Source organism: Pseudophryne corroboree, chromosome 4, assembly GCF_028390025.1.
Source record: "Pseudophryne corroboree isolate aPseCor3 chromosome 4, aPseCor3.hap2, whole genome shotgun sequence".
NCBI classification, from domain to species: domain Eukaryota; kingdom Metazoa; phylum Chordata; class Amphibia; order Anura; family Myobatrachidae; genus Pseudophryne; species Pseudophryne corroboree.
The window spans coordinates 62,641,245-62,655,786 of NC_086447.1; the positions used below are offsets into that span (position 1 = coordinate 62,641,245).

Below are 14,542 nucleotides of genomic sequence, written 5' to 3' on the forward strand. Positions count from 1 at the left end.
GGTATCAAAACACACCAACTCAGAGGGGATGTAGCTCAGTGGTAGAGCGCATGCTTTGCATGTATGAGGCCCCGGGTTCAATCCCCGGCATCTCCATGTTTTGCAAAATATAGATTCTTACTTATCTGTATGTAACCTCTTCAGAAGAGCCCAAGACCAACAAATGCATGAATGCACTCTACAGTAATGGGCAAGAATTTACACCAATTATAAAAAATAATTGATCATTCTATTAAATGTGATGTAGCTCAGTGGTAGATTATATTCTGTGGATACTGTGTTTCCTTATTTAACCAGCAGTTACCATATCATACCTACTGACATTCTCCAAACACTGATGTCAAGTATATGGTAATTATGAAACAGAGTTTTAATTTCACTGGGAAATGTACTATTAAAGCAGTAGTTTCATAAAAGAACAAATCACACGATACAGCAAAACTAATTGATTAAGAAGGACAGACATCTTTAAACACATTGTGAACCTATGGAGGATGGATTTGGGCTTGAATGTCAAGTAATTAGTGATCAATCAATGCATGAAAAGATAAACACATATCAACTCTGTACAAAATACCTGGTGAAGCCTTAGTCAGCAATGCCCAGGAGGCAGTCATAGCCTGCATCCTATGTGCCCTTCTTCCAAGTTCTGACACTGCTGATAAAACAGAATGTAAGACTGTCCTCTACTTGGCAATACTTGATCAATATCCATGCCATTCATTACATAAGGTAGGGGATTCTGATGAAAACCCAGACTCCGGTGAAGAAGTCTAACAGCAATTTAAAGTGTGGAATGATCATCTACTTGCATCCTCATCAGCTGTGGAAATTATGGTGTCCTTGAACTCTGGCAAAGTCTAATGGTTTTTATTGCTATATACTCGGAGATGACCCTTAGAACACTAGAAAATAGTAGAACTTAAGTACAATGCAAAGCTGCAATCGAATGAGTGCCATACTTTTTCACAGGGGATGTAGCTCAGTGGTAGAGCGCATGCTTTGCATGTATGAGGCCCCGGGTTCAATCCCCGGCATCTCCATGTTTTGCAAAATGTAGATTCTTTCTTAACTCTATGTAACCTCTCCAGATCAACAAATGCATTAAAAAAACTCTAGAGAAATTGGAAAAGTTTCAATCAAACTATGAAAAATTATTGACCAGTCTATAAAATGTGATGTTGCTCAGTGGTAGATTATATTCCCCAGAATCTGTGTTTCCTCATTGAAATAAAAGTTATCATATGATACCTACAGTATCCTTGAAATCTATACAGCAAGGTATAATTGTTTTCTTTGCTCCGTGCTCTGAGTTTAACCTTAGAACAGTGGAAGTAGTAGAACTTGAGTACTATGCAGAACAGCAATCGCTCGGTATCAAAACACACCAACTCAGAGGGGATGTAGCTCAGTGGTAGAGCGCATGCTTTGCATGTATGAGGCCCCGGGTTCAATCCCCAGCATCTCCATGTTTTGCAAAATATAGATTCTTACTTATCTGTATGTAACCTCTTCAGAAGAGCCCAAGACCAACAAATGCATGAATGCACTCTACAGTAATGGGCAAGAATTAACACCAATTATAAAAAATAATAGATCATTCTATTAAATGTGATGTAGCTCAGTGGTAGATTATATTCTGTGGATACTGTGTTTCCTTATTTAACCAGCAGTTACCATATCATACCTACTGACATTCTCCAAACACTGATGTCAAGTATATGGTAATTATGAAACAGAGTTTTAATTTCACTGGGAAATGTACTATAAAAGCAGTAGTTTCATAAAAGAACAAATCACACGATACAGCAAAACTAATTGATTAAGAAGGACAGACATCTTTAAACACATTGTGAACCTATGGAGGATGGATTTGGGCTTGAATGTCAAGTAATTAGTGATCAATCAATGCATGAAAAGATAAACACATATCAACTCTGTACAAAATACCTGGTGAAGCCTTAGTCAGCAATGCCCAGGAGGCAGTCATAGCCTGCATCCTATGTGCCCTTCTTCCAAGTTCTGACACTGCTGATAAAACAGAATGTAAGACTGTCCTCTACTTGGCAATACTTGATCAATATCCATGCCATTCATTACATAAGGTAGGGGATTCTGATGAAAACCCAGACTCCGGTGAAGAAGTCTAAGAGCAATTTAAAGTGTGGAATGATCATCTACTTGCATCCTCATCAGCTGTGGAAATTATGGTGTCCTTGAACTCTGGCAAAGTCTAATGGTTTTTATTGCTATATACTCGGAGATGACCCTTAGAACACTAGAAAATAGTAGAACTTAAGTACAATGCAAAGCTGCAATCGAATGAGTGCCATACTTTTTCACAGGGGATGTAGCTCAGTGGTAGAGCGCATGCTTTGCATGTATGAGAACCCGGGTTCAATCCCCGGCATCTCCATGTTTTGCAAAATGTAGATTCTTTCTTAACTCTATGTAACCTCTCCAGATCAACAAATGCATTAAAAAAAACTCTAGAGAAATTGGAAAAGTTTCAATCAAACTATGAAAAATTATTGACCAGTCTATAAAATGTGATGTTGCTCAGTGGTAGATTATATTCCCCAGAATCTGTGTTTCCTCATTGAAATAAAAGTTATCATATGATACCTACAGTATCCTTGAAATCTATACAGCAAGGTATAATTGTTATCTTTGCTCCGTGCTCTGAGTTTAACCTTAGAACAGTGGAAGTAGTAGAACTTGAGTACTATGCAGAACAGCAATCGCTCGGTATCAAAACACACCAACTCAGAGGGGATGTAGCTCAGTGGTAGAGCGCATGCTTTGCATGTATGAGGCCCCGGGTTCAATACCCGGCATCTCCATGTTTTGCAAAATATAGATTCTTACTTATCTGTATGTAACCTCTTTAGAAGAGCCCAAGACCAACAAATGCATGAATGCACTCTACAGTAATGGGCAAGAATTAACACCAATTATAAAAAATAATTGATCATTCTATTAAATGTGATGTAGCTCAGTGGTAGATTATATTCTGTGGATACTGTGTTTCCTTATTTAACCAGTAGTTACCATATCATACCTACTGACATTCTCCAAACACTGATGTCAAGTATATGGTAATTATGAAACAGAGTTTTAATTTCACTGGGAAATGTACTATAAAAGCAGTAGTTTCATAAAAGAACAAATCACACGATACAGCAAAACTAATTGATTAAGAAGGACAGACATCTTTAAACACATTGTGAACCTATGGAGGATGGATTTGGGCTTGAATGTCAAGTAATTAGTGATCAATCAATGCATGAAAAGATAAACACATATCAACTCTGTACAAAATACCTGGTGAAGCCTTAGTCAGCAATGCCCAGGAGGCAGTCATAGCCTGCATCCTATGTGCCCTTCTTCCAAGTTCTGACACTGCTGATAAAACAGAATGTAAGACTGTCCTCTACTTGGCAATACTTGATCAATATCCATGCCATTCATTACATAAGGTAGGGGATTCTGATGAAAACCCAGACTCCGGTGAAGAAGTCTAACAGCAATTTAAAGTGTGGAATGATCATCTACTTGCATCCTCATCAGCTGTGGAAATTATGGTGTCCTTGAACTCTGGCAAAGTCTAATGGTTTTTATTGCTATATACTCGGAGATGACCCTTAGAACACTAGAAAATAGTAGAACTTAAGTACAATGCAAAGCTGCAATCGAATGAGTGCCATACTTTTTCACAGGGGATGTAGCTCAGTGGTAGAGCGCATGCTTTGCATGTATGAGGCCCCGGGTTCAATCCCTGGCATCTCCATGTTTTGCAAAATGTAGATTCTTTCTTAACTCTATGTAACCTCTCCAGATCAACAAATGCATTAAAAAAACTCTAGAGAAATTGGAAAAGTTTCAATCAAACTATGAAAAATTATTGACCAGTCTATAAAATGTGATGTTGCTCAGTGGTAGATTATATTCCCCAGAATCTGTGTTTCCTCATTGAAATAAAAGTTATCATATGATACCTACAGTATCCTTGAAATCTATACAGCAAGGTATAATTGTTTTCTTTGCTCCGTGCTCTGAGTTTAACCTTAGAACAGTGGAAGTAGTAGAACTTGAGTACTATGCAGAACAGCAATCGCTCGGTATCAAAACACACCAAGTCAGAGGGGATGTAGCTCAGTGGTAGAGCACATGCTTTGCATGTATGAGGCCCCGGGTTCAATCCCCGGCATCTCCATGTTTTGCAAAATATAGATTCTTACTTATCTGTATGTAACCTCATCAGAAGAGCCCAAGACCAACAAATGCATGAATGCACTCTACAGTAATGGGCAAGAATTAACACCAATTATAAAAAATAATTGATCATTCTATTAAATGTGATGTAGCTCAGTGGTAGATTATATTCTGTGGATACTGTGTTTCCTTATTTAACCAGCAGTTACCATATCATACCTACTGACATTCTCCAAACACTGATGTCAAGTATATGGTAATTATGAAACAGAGTTTTAATTTCACTGGGAAATGTACTATAAAAGCAGTAGTTTCATAAAAGAACAAATCACACGATACAGCAAAACTAATTGATTAAGAAGGACAGACATCTTTAAACACATTGTGAACCTATGGAGGATGGATTTGGGCTTGAATGTCAAGTAATTAGTGATCAATCAATGCATGAAAAGATAAACACATATCAACTCTGTACAAAATACCTGGTGAAGCCTTAGTCAGCAATGCCCAGGAGGCAGTCATAGCCTGCATCCTATGTGCCCTTCTTCCAAGTTCTGACACTGCTGATAAAATAGAATGTAAGACTGTCCTCTACTTGGCAATACTTGATCAATATCCATGCCATTCATTACATAAGGTAGGGGATTCTGATGAAAACCCAGACTCCGGTGAAGAAGTCTAACAGCAATTTAAAGTGTGGAATGATCATCTACTTGCATCCTCATCAGCTGTGGAAATTATGGTGTCCTTGAACTCTGGCAAAGTCTAATGGTTTTTATTGCTATATACTCGGAGATGACCCTTAGAACACTAGAAAATAGTAGAACTTAAGTACAATGCAAAGCTGCAATCGAATGAGTGCCATACTTTTTCACAGGGGATGTAGCTCAGTGGTAGAGCGCATGCTTTGCATGTATGAGGCCCCGGGTTCAATCCCCAGCATCTCCATGTTTTGCAAAATGTAGATTCTTTCTTAACTCTATGTTACCTCTCCAGATCAACAAATGCATAAAAAAAAAACTCTAGAGAAATTGGAAAAGTTTCAATCAAACTATGAAAAATTATTGACCAGTCTATAAAATGTGATGTTGCTCAGTGGTAGATTATATTCCCCAGAATCTGTGTTTCCTCATTGAAATAAAAGTTATCATATGATACCTACAGTATTCTTGAAATCTATACAGCAAGGTATAATTGTTATCTTTGCTCCGTGCTCTGAGTTTAACCTTAGAACAGTGGAAGTAGTAGAACTTGAGTACTATGCAGAACAGCAATCGCACGGTATCAAAACACACCAAGTCAGAGGGGATGTAGCTCAGTGGTAGAGCGCATGCTTTGCATGTATGAGGCCCCGGGTTCAATCCCCGGCATCTCCATGTTTTGCAAAATATAGATTCTTACTTATCTGTATGTAACCTCTTCAGAAGAGACACAAAACAGTGGGTGTACATTAACAGTGGTTGCGCAATAAAAACAGATTAAGCAGCCTTAATTGCTGCACCGGGAGGGACAAACACAAAATCCCTGAATACTTTATGGATAGACAAAAGTGTGCAGCATCTAATGGCGCTATGTCCGTAAGATGTATCCCTTGTATTATTTAGGGAATATATCAATTAAAACCCAAGTGGTTAAAAAATACAGTACATTTTATTGAAACATATGGACATGCATGAACAAGAAATAATAAAAATGCAGATTAAGAATTTTTTACACAATACAATACATAGTGTGTGCAGCTGGAACTAGGAGACAGTGACTCGGTTAAAGTGCTGGTGCAATGTGCTGGTGGCAAATCTCACCCTTTGGTGGCCCTGCGGTGGGCTAGCTTAGGAAAGCAATGCTGGTCCGGTGCTGATATAGCCCGGCACCACCGCATGGGGCATGAATCAGCTTCTGGGTTCTTTACCAGGTGGTCACCGCTCCTTGGTCCAGTTTTCAATCCAATTAACAACGCGTTTCGGTCATATGCTTTTGACCTTTTTCAAGTTTTATGGATTGAGCCTATAAGGCTATGTGGCTGTTTTATACCCGTACTGATCATCCTATTACTCCTGACACCTGTGGCTTTCCGGAGCTCCGCATCGCCCCGGCTCGTCCCGCCGGAAATGACGTCTTTTGCGTATTAAATGTGATGTAGCTCAGTGGTAGATTATATTCTGTGGATACTGTGTTTCCTTATTTAACCAGCAGTTACCATATCATACCTACTGACATTCTCCAAACACTGATGTCAAGTATATGGTAATTATGAAACAGAGTTTTAATTTCACTGGGAAATGTACTATAAAAGCAGTAGTTTCATAAAAGAACAAATCACACGATACAGCAAAACTAATTGATTAAGAAGGACAGACATCTTTAAACACATTGTGAACCTATGGAGGATGGATTTGGGCTTGAATGTCAAGTAATTAGTGATCAATCAATGCATGAAAAGATAAACACATATCAACTCTGTACAAAATACCTGGTGAAGCCTTAGTCAGCAATGCCCAGGAGGCAGTCATAGCCTGCATCCTATGTGCCCTTCTTCCAAGTTCTGACACTGCTGATAAAATAGAATGTAAGACTGTCCTCTACTTGGCAATACTTGATCAATATCCATGCCATTCATTACATAAGGTAGGGGATTCTGATGAAAACCCAGACTCCGGTGAAGAAGTCTAACAGCAATTTAAAGTGTGGAATGATCATCTACTTGCATCCTCATCAGCTGTGGAAATTATGGTGTCCTTGAACTCTGGCAAAGTCTAATGGTTTTTATTGCTATATACTCGGAGATGACCCTTAGAACACTAGAAAATAGTAGAACTTAAGTACAATGCAAAGCTGCAATCGAATGAGTGCCATACTTTTTCACAGGGGATGTAGCTCAGTGGTAGAGCGCATGCTTTGCATGTATGAGGCCCCGGGTTCAATCCCCAGCATCTCCATGTTTTGCAAAATGTAGATTCTTTCTTAACTCTATGTAACCTCTCCAGATCAACAAATGCATAAAAAAAAAACTCTAGAGAAATTGGAAAAGTTTCAATCAAACTATGAAAAATTATTGACCAGTCTATAAAATGTGATGTTGCTCAGTGGTAGATTTTATTCCCCAGAATCTGTGTTTCCTCATTGAAATAAAAGTTATCATATGATACCTACAGTATCCTTGAAATCTATACAGCAAGGTATAATTGTTATCTTTGCTCCGTGATCTGAGTTTAACCTTAGAACAGTGGAAGTAGTAGAACTTGAGTACTATGAAGAACAGCAATCGCTCGGTATCAAAACACACCAACTCAGAGGGGATGTAGCTCAGTGGTAGAGCGCATGCTTTGCATGTATGAGGCCCCGGGTTCAATCCCCGGCATCTCCATGTTTTGCAAAATATAGATTCTTACTTATCTGTATGTAACCTCTTCAGAAGAGCCCAAGACCAACAAATGCATGAATGCACTCTACAGTAATGGGCAAGAATTTACACCAATTATAAAAAATAATTGATCATTCTATTAAATGTGATGTAGCTCAGTGGTAGATTATATTCTGTGGATACTGTGTTTCCTTATTTAACCAGCAGTTACCATATCATACCTACTGACATTCTCCAAACACTGATGTCAAGTATATGGTAATTATGAAACAGAGTTTTAATTTCACTGGGAAATGTACTATTAAAGCAGTAGTTTCATAAAAGAACAAATCACACGATACAGCAAAACTAATTGATTAAGAAGGACAGACATCTTTAAACACATTGTGAACCTATGGAGGATGGATTTGGGCTTGAATGTCAAGTAATTAGTGATCAATCAATGCATGAAAAGATAAACACATATCAACTCTGTACAAAATACCTGGTGAAGCCTTAGTCAGCAATGCCCAGGAGGCAGTCATAGCCTGCATCCTATGTGCCCTTCTTCCAAGTTCTGACACTGCTGATAAAACAGAATGTAAGACTGTCCTCTACTTGGCAATACTTGATCAATATCCATGCCATTCATTACATAAGGTAGGGGATTCTGATGAAAACCCAGACTCCGGTGAAGAAGTCTAACAGCAATTTAAAGTGTGGAATGATCATCTACTTGCATCCTCATCAGCTGTGGAAATTATGGTGTCCTTGAACTCTGGCAAAGTCTAATGGTTTTTATTGCTATATACTCGGAGATGACCCTTAGAACACTAGAAAATAGTAGAACTTAAGTACAATGCAAAGCTGCAATCGAATGAGTGCCATACTTTTTCACAGGGGATGTAGCTCAGTGGTAGAGCGCATGCTTTGCATGTATGAGAACCCGGGTTCAATCCCCGGCATCTCCATGTTTTGCAAAATGTAGATTCTTTCTTAACTCTATGTAACCTCTCCAGATCAACAAATGCATTAAAAAAAACTCTAGAGAAATTGGAAAAGTTTCAATCAAACTATGAAAAATTATTGACCAGTTTATAAAATGTGATGTTGCTCAGTGGTAGATTATATTCCCCAGAATCTGTGTTTCCTCATTGAAATAAAAGTTATCATATGATACCTACAGTATCCTTGAAATCTATACAGCAAGGTATAATTGTTATCTTTGCTCCGTGCTCTGAGTTTAACCTTAGAACAGTGGAAGTAGTAGAACTTGAGTACTATGCAGAACAGCAATCGCTCGGTATCAAAACACACCAACTCAGAGGGGATGTAGCTCAGTGGTAGAGCGCATGCTTTGCATGTATGAGGCCCCGGGTTCAATACCCGGCATCTCCATGTTTTGCAAAATATAGATTCTTACTTATCTGTATGTAACCTCTTTAGAAGAGCCCAAGACCAACAAATGCATGAATGCACTCTACAGTAATGGGCAAGAATTAACACCAATTATAAAAAATAATTGATCATTCTATTAAATGTGATGTAGCTCAGTGGTAGATTATATTCTGTGGATACTGTGTTTCCTTATTTAACCAGTAGTTACCATATCATACCTACTGACATTCTCCAAACACTGATGTCAAGTATATGGTAATTATGAAACAGAGTTTTAATTTCACTGGGAAATGTACTATAAAAGCAGTAGTTTCATAAAAGAACAAATCACACGATACAGCAAAACTAATTGATTAAGAAGGACAGACATCTTTAAACACATTGTGAACCTATGGCGGATGGATTTGGGCTTGAATGTCAAGTAATTAGTGATCAATCAATGCATGAAAAGATAAACACATATCAACTCTGTACAAAATACCTGGTGAAGCCTTAGTCAGCAATGCCCAGGAGGCAGTCATAGCCTGCATCCTATGTGCCCTTCTTCCAAGTTCTGACACTGCTGATAAAACAGAATGTAAGACTGTCCTCTACTTGGCAATACTTGATCAATATCCATGCCATTCATTACATAAGGTAGGGGATTCTGATGAAAACCCAGACTCCGGTGAAGAAGTCTAACAGCAATTTAAAGTGTGGAATGATCATCTACTTGCATCCTCATCAGCTGTGGAAATTATGGTGTCCTTGAACTCTGGCAAAGTCTAATGGTTTTTATTGCTATATACTCGGAGATGACCCTTAGAACACTAGAAAATAGTAGAACTTAAGTACAATGCAAAGCTGCAATCGAATGAGTGCCATACTTTTTCACAGGGGATGTAGCTCAGTGGTAGAGCGCATGCTTTGCATGTATGAGGCCCCGGGTTCAATCCCCGGCATCTCCATGTTTTGCAAAATGTAGATTCTTTCTTAACTCTATGTAACCTCTCCAGATCAACAAATGCATTAAAAAAACTCTAGAGAAATTGGAAAAGTTTCAATCAAACTATGAAAAATTATTGACCAGTCTATAAAATGTGATGTTGCTCAGTGGTAGATTATATTCCCCAGAATCTGTGTTTCCTCATTGAAATAAAAGTTATCATATGATACCTACAGTATCCTTGAAATCTATACAGCAAGGTATAATTGTTTTCTTTGCTCCGTGCTCTGAGTTTAACCTTAGAACAGTGGAAGTAGTAGAACTTGAGTACTATGCAGAACAGCAATCGCTCGGTATCAAAACACACCAACTCAGAGGGGATGTAGCTCAGTGGTAGAGCGCATGCTTTGCATGTATGAGGCCCCGGGTTCAATCCCCAGCATCTCCATGTTTTGCAAAATATAGATTCTTACTTATCTGTATGTAACCTCTTCAGAAGAGCCCAAGACCAACAAATGCATGAATGCACTCTACAGTAATGGGCAAGAATTAACACCAATTATAAAAAATAATAGATCATTCTATTAAATGTGATGTAGCTCAGTGGTAGATTATATTCTGTGGATACTGTGTTTCCTTATTTAACCAGCAGTTACCATATCATACCTACTGACATTCTCCAAACACTGATGTCAAGTATATGGTAATTATGAAACAGAGTTTTAATTTCACTGGGAAATGTACTATAAAAGCAGTAGTTTCATAAAAGAACAAATCACACGATACAGCAAAACTAATTGATTAAGAAGGACAGACATCTTTAAACACATTGTGAACCTATGGAGGATGGATTTGGGCTTGAATGTCAAGTAATTAGTGATCAATCAATGCATGAAAAGATAAACACATATCAACTCTGTACAAAATACCTGGTGAAGCCTTAGTCAGCAATGCCCAGGAGGCAGTCATAGCCTGCATCCTATGTGCCCTTCTTCCAAGTTCTGACACTGCTGATAAAACAGAATGTAAGACTGTCCTCTACTTGGCAATACTTGATCAATATCCATGCCATTCATTACATAAGGTAGGGGATTCTGATGAAAACCCAGACTCCGGTGAAGAAGTCTAACAGCAATTTAAAGTGTGGAATGATCATCTACTTGCATCCTCATCAGCTGTGGAAATTATGGTGTCCTTGAACTCTGGCAAAGTCTAATGGTTTTTATTGCTATATACTCGGAGATGACCCTTAGAACACTAGAAAATAGTAGAACTTAAGTACAATGCAAAGCTGCAATCGAATGAGTGCCATACTTTTTCACAGGGGATGTAGCTCAGTGGTAGAGCGCATGCTTTGCATGTATGAGAACCCGGGTTCAATCCCCGGCATCTCCATGTTTTGCAAAATGTAGATTCTTTCTTAACTCTATGTAACCTCTCCAGATCAACAAATGCATTAAAAAAAACTCTAGAGAAATTGGAAAAGTTTCAATCAAACTATGAAAAATTATTGACCAGTTTATAAAATGTGATGTTGCTCAGTGGTAGATTATATTCCCCAGAATCTGTGTTTCCTCATTGAAATAAAAGTTATCATATGATACCTACAGTATCCTTGAAATCTATACAGCAAGGTATAATTGTTATCTTTGCTCCGTGCTCTGAGTTTAACCTTAGAACAGTGGAAGTAGTAGAACTTGAGTACTATGCAGAACAGCAATCGCTCGGTATCAAAACACACCAACTCAGAGGGGATGTAGCTCAGTGGTAGAGCGCATGCTTTGCATGTATGAGGCCCCGGGTTCAATACCCGGCATCTCCATGTTTTGCAAAATATAGATTCTTACTTATCTGTATGTAACCTCTTTAGAAGAGCCCAAGACCAACAAATGCATGAATGCACTCTACAGTAATGGGCAAGAATTAACACCAATTATAAAAAATAATTGATCATTCTATTAAATGTGATGTAGCTCAGTGGTAGATTATATTCTGTGGATACTGTGTTTCCTTATTTAACCAGTAGTTACCATATCATACCTACTGACATTCTCCAAACACTGATGTCAAGTATATGGTAATTATGAAACAGAGTTTTAATTTCACTGGGAAATGTACTATAAAAGCAGTAGTTTCATAAAAGAACAAATCACACGATACAGCAAAACTAATTGATTAAGAAGGACAGACATCTTTAAACACATTGTGAACCTATGGCGGATGGATTTGGGCTTGAATGTCAAGTAATTAGTGATCAATCAATGCATGAAAAGATAAACACATATCAACTCTGTACAAAATACCTGGTGAAGCCTTAGTCAGCAATGCCCAGGAGGCAGTCATAGCCTGCATCCTATGTGCCCTTCTTCCAAGTTCTGACACTGCTGATAAAACAGAATGTAAGACTGTCCTCTACTTGGCAATACTTGATCAATATCCATGCCATTCATTACATAAGGTAGGGGATTCTGATGAAAACCCAGACTCCGGTGAAGAAGTCTAACAGCAATTTAAAGTGTGGAATGATCATCTACTTGCATCCTCATCAGCTGTGGAAATTATGGTGTCCTTGAACTCTGGCAAAGTCTAATGGTTTTTATTGCTATATACTCGGAGATGACCCTTAGAACACTAGAAAATAGTAGAACTTAAGTACAATGCAAAGCTGCAATCGAATGAGTGCCATACTTTTTCACAGGGGATGTAGCTCAGTGGTAGAGCGCATGCTTTGCATGTATGAGGCCCCGGGTTCAATCCCCGGCATCTCCATGTTTTGCAAAATGTAGATTCTTTCTTAACTCTATGTAACCTCTCCAGATCAACAAATGCATTAAAAAAACTCTAGAGAAATTGGAAAAGTTTCAATCAAACTATGAAAAATTATTGACCAGTCTATAAAATGTGATGTTGCTCAGTGGTAGATTATATTCCCCAGAATCTGTGTTTCCTCATTGAAATAAAAGTTATCATATGATACCTACAGTATCCTTGAAATCTATACAGCAAGGTATAATTGTTTTCTTTGCTCCGTGCTCTGAGTTTAACCTTAGAACAGTGGAAGTAGTAGAACTTGAGTACTATGCAGAACAGCAATCGCTCGGTATCAAAACACACCAACTCAGAGGGGATGTAGCTCAGTGGTAGAGCGCATGCTTTGCATGTATGAGGCCCCGGGTTCAATCCCCAGCATCTCCATGTTTTGCAAAATATAGATTCTTACTTATCTGTATGTAACCTCTTCAGAAGAGCCCAAGACCAACAAATGCATGAATGCACTCTACAGTAATGGGCAAGAATTAACACCAATTATAAAAAATAATAGATCATTCTATTAAATGTGATGTAGCTCAGTGGTAGATTATATTCTGTGGATACTGTGTTTCCTTATTTAACCAGCAGTTACCATATCATACCTACTGACATTCTCCAAACACTGATGTCAAGTATATGGTAATTATGAAACAGAGTTTTAATTTCACTGGGAAATGTACTATAAAAGCAGTAGTTTCATAAAAGAACAAATCACACGATACAGCAAAACTAATTGATTAAGAAGGACAGACATCTTTAAACACATTGTGAACCTATGGAGGATGGATTTGGGCTTGAATGTCAAGTAATTAGTGATCAATCAATGCATGAAAAGATAAACACATATCAACTCTGTACAAAATACCTGGTGAAGCCTTAGTCAGCAATGCCCAGGAGGCAGTCATAGCCTGCATCCTATGTGCCCTTCTTCCAAGTTCTGACACTGCTGATAAAACAGAATGTAAGACTGTCCTCTACTTGGCAATACTTGATCAATATCCATGCCATTCATTACATAAGGTAGGGGATTCTGATGAAAACCCAGACTCCGGTGAAGAAGTCTAAGAGCAATTTAAAGTGTGGAATGATCATCTACTTGCATCCTCATCAGCTGTGGAAATTATGGTGTCCTTGAACTCTGGCAAAGTCTAATGGTTTTTATTGCTATATACTCGGAGATGACCCTTAGAACACTAGAAAATAGTAGAACTTAAGTACAATGCAAAGCTGCAATCGAATGAGTGCCATACTTTTTCACAGGGGATGTAGCTCAGTGGTAGAGCGCATGCTTTGCATGTATGAGAACCCGGGTTCAATCCCCGGCATCTCCATGTTTTGCAAAATGTAGATTCTTTCTTAACTCTATGTAACCTCTCCAGATCAACAAATGCATTAAAAAAAACTCTAGAGAAATTGGAAAAGTTTCAATCAAACTATGAAAAATTATTGACCAGTCTATAAAATGTGATGTTGCTCAGTGGTAGATTATATTCCCCAGAATCTGTGTTTCCTCATTGAAATAAAAGTTATCATATGATACCTACAGTATCCTTGAAATCTATACAGCAAGGTATAATTGTTATCTTTGCTCCGTGCTCTGAGTTTAACCTTAGAACAGTGGAAGTAGTAGAACTTGAGTACTATGCAGAACAGCAATCGCTCGGTATCAAAACACACCAACTCAGAGGGGATGTAGCTCAGTGGTAGAGCGCATGCTTTGCATGTATGAGGCCCCGGGTTCAATACCCGGCATCTCCATGTTTTGCAAAATATAGATTCTTACTTATCTGTATGTAACCTCTTTAGAAGAGCCCAAGACCAACAAATGCATGAATGCACTCTACAGTAATGGG

At 38.3% G+C, this 14,542-nt stretch overlaps 21 non-coding genes across 21 annotated transcripts; all 21 read left to right on the plus strand.

The window, feature by feature from the left end:
• Positions 1 to 24: 24 nt before the first annotated feature.
• On the plus strand, positions 25 to 96 carry TRNAA-UGC (transfer RNA alanine (anticodon UGC)). The gene has a single exon. It is a non-coding gene; the product is annotated as a tRNA-Ala (tRNA).
• An 875-nt stretch (positions 97 to 971) lies between these two features.
• TRNAA-UGC (transfer RNA alanine (anticodon UGC)) lies at positions 972 to 1,043 on the plus strand. The gene has a single exon. It is a non-coding gene; the product is annotated as a tRNA-Ala (tRNA).
• A 354-nt stretch (positions 1,044 to 1,397) lies between these two features.
• On the plus strand, positions 1,398 to 1,469 carry TRNAA-UGC (transfer RNA alanine (anticodon UGC)). The gene has a single exon. It is a non-coding gene; the product is annotated as a tRNA-Ala (tRNA).
• An 875-nt stretch (positions 1,470 to 2,344) lies between these two features.
• On the plus strand, positions 2,345 to 2,416 carry TRNAA-UGC (transfer RNA alanine (anticodon UGC)). Its single transcript has one exon. It is a non-coding gene; the product is annotated as a tRNA-Ala (tRNA).
• A 355-nt stretch (positions 2,417 to 2,771) lies between these two features.
• On the plus strand, positions 2,772 to 2,843 carry TRNAA-UGC (transfer RNA alanine (anticodon UGC)). Its single transcript has one exon. It is a non-coding gene; the product is annotated as a tRNA-Ala (tRNA).
• An 875-nt stretch (positions 2,844 to 3,718) lies between these two features.
• Positions 3,719 to 3,790, plus strand: TRNAA-UGC (transfer RNA alanine (anticodon UGC)). Its single transcript has one exon. It is a non-coding gene; the product is annotated as a tRNA-Ala (tRNA).
• A 354-nt stretch (positions 3,791 to 4,144) lies between these two features.
• Positions 4,145 to 4,216, plus strand: TRNAA-UGC (transfer RNA alanine (anticodon UGC)). The gene has a single exon. It is a non-coding gene; the product is annotated as a tRNA-Ala (tRNA).
• Positions 4,217 to 5,091: 875 nt separating this feature from the next.
• Positions 5,092 to 5,163, plus strand: TRNAA-UGC (transfer RNA alanine (anticodon UGC)). Its single transcript has one exon. It is a non-coding gene; the product is annotated as a tRNA-Ala (tRNA).
• A 356-nt stretch (positions 5,164 to 5,519) lies between these two features.
• TRNAA-UGC (transfer RNA alanine (anticodon UGC)) lies at positions 5,520 to 5,591 on the plus strand. Its single transcript has one exon. It is a non-coding gene; the product is annotated as a tRNA-Ala (tRNA).
• A 1,488-nt stretch (positions 5,592 to 7,079) lies between these two features.
• On the plus strand, positions 7,080 to 7,151 carry TRNAA-UGC (transfer RNA alanine (anticodon UGC)). The gene has a single exon. It is a non-coding gene; the product is annotated as a tRNA-Ala (tRNA).
• Positions 7,152 to 7,507: 356 nt separating this feature from the next.
• TRNAA-UGC (transfer RNA alanine (anticodon UGC)) lies at positions 7,508 to 7,579 on the plus strand. The gene has a single exon. It is a non-coding gene; the product is annotated as a tRNA-Ala (tRNA).
• Positions 7,580 to 8,454: 875 nt separating this feature from the next.
• TRNAA-UGC (transfer RNA alanine (anticodon UGC)) lies at positions 8,455 to 8,526 on the plus strand. Its single transcript has one exon. It is a non-coding gene; the product is annotated as a tRNA-Ala (tRNA).
• Positions 8,527 to 8,881: 355 nt separating this feature from the next.
• On the plus strand, positions 8,882 to 8,953 carry TRNAA-UGC (transfer RNA alanine (anticodon UGC)). Its single transcript has one exon. It is a non-coding gene; the product is annotated as a tRNA-Ala (tRNA).
• Positions 8,954 to 9,828: 875 nt separating this feature from the next.
• TRNAA-UGC (transfer RNA alanine (anticodon UGC)) lies at positions 9,829 to 9,900 on the plus strand. Its single transcript has one exon. It is a non-coding gene; the product is annotated as a tRNA-Ala (tRNA).
• A 354-nt stretch (positions 9,901 to 10,254) lies between these two features.
• Positions 10,255 to 10,326, plus strand: TRNAA-UGC (transfer RNA alanine (anticodon UGC)). Its single transcript has one exon. It is a non-coding gene; the product is annotated as a tRNA-Ala (tRNA).
• An 875-nt stretch (positions 10,327 to 11,201) lies between these two features.
• Positions 11,202 to 11,273, plus strand: TRNAA-UGC (transfer RNA alanine (anticodon UGC)). Its single transcript has one exon. It is a non-coding gene; the product is annotated as a tRNA-Ala (tRNA).
• A 355-nt stretch (positions 11,274 to 11,628) lies between these two features.
• On the plus strand, positions 11,629 to 11,700 carry TRNAA-UGC (transfer RNA alanine (anticodon UGC)). Its single transcript has one exon. It is a non-coding gene; the product is annotated as a tRNA-Ala (tRNA).
• Positions 11,701 to 12,575: 875 nt separating this feature from the next.
• Positions 12,576 to 12,647, plus strand: TRNAA-UGC (transfer RNA alanine (anticodon UGC)). Its single transcript has one exon. It is a non-coding gene; the product is annotated as a tRNA-Ala (tRNA).
• A 354-nt stretch (positions 12,648 to 13,001) lies between these two features.
• Positions 13,002 to 13,073, plus strand: TRNAA-UGC (transfer RNA alanine (anticodon UGC)). Its single transcript has one exon. It is a non-coding gene; the product is annotated as a tRNA-Ala (tRNA).
• Positions 13,074 to 13,948: 875 nt separating this feature from the next.
• TRNAA-UGC (transfer RNA alanine (anticodon UGC)) lies at positions 13,949 to 14,020 on the plus strand. The gene has a single exon. It is a non-coding gene; the product is annotated as a tRNA-Ala (tRNA).
• A 355-nt stretch (positions 14,021 to 14,375) lies between these two features.
• TRNAA-UGC (transfer RNA alanine (anticodon UGC)) lies at positions 14,376 to 14,447 on the plus strand. The gene has a single exon. It is a non-coding gene; the product is annotated as a tRNA-Ala (tRNA).
• The last annotated feature ends 95 nt before the right edge of the window (positions 14,448 to 14,542 follow it).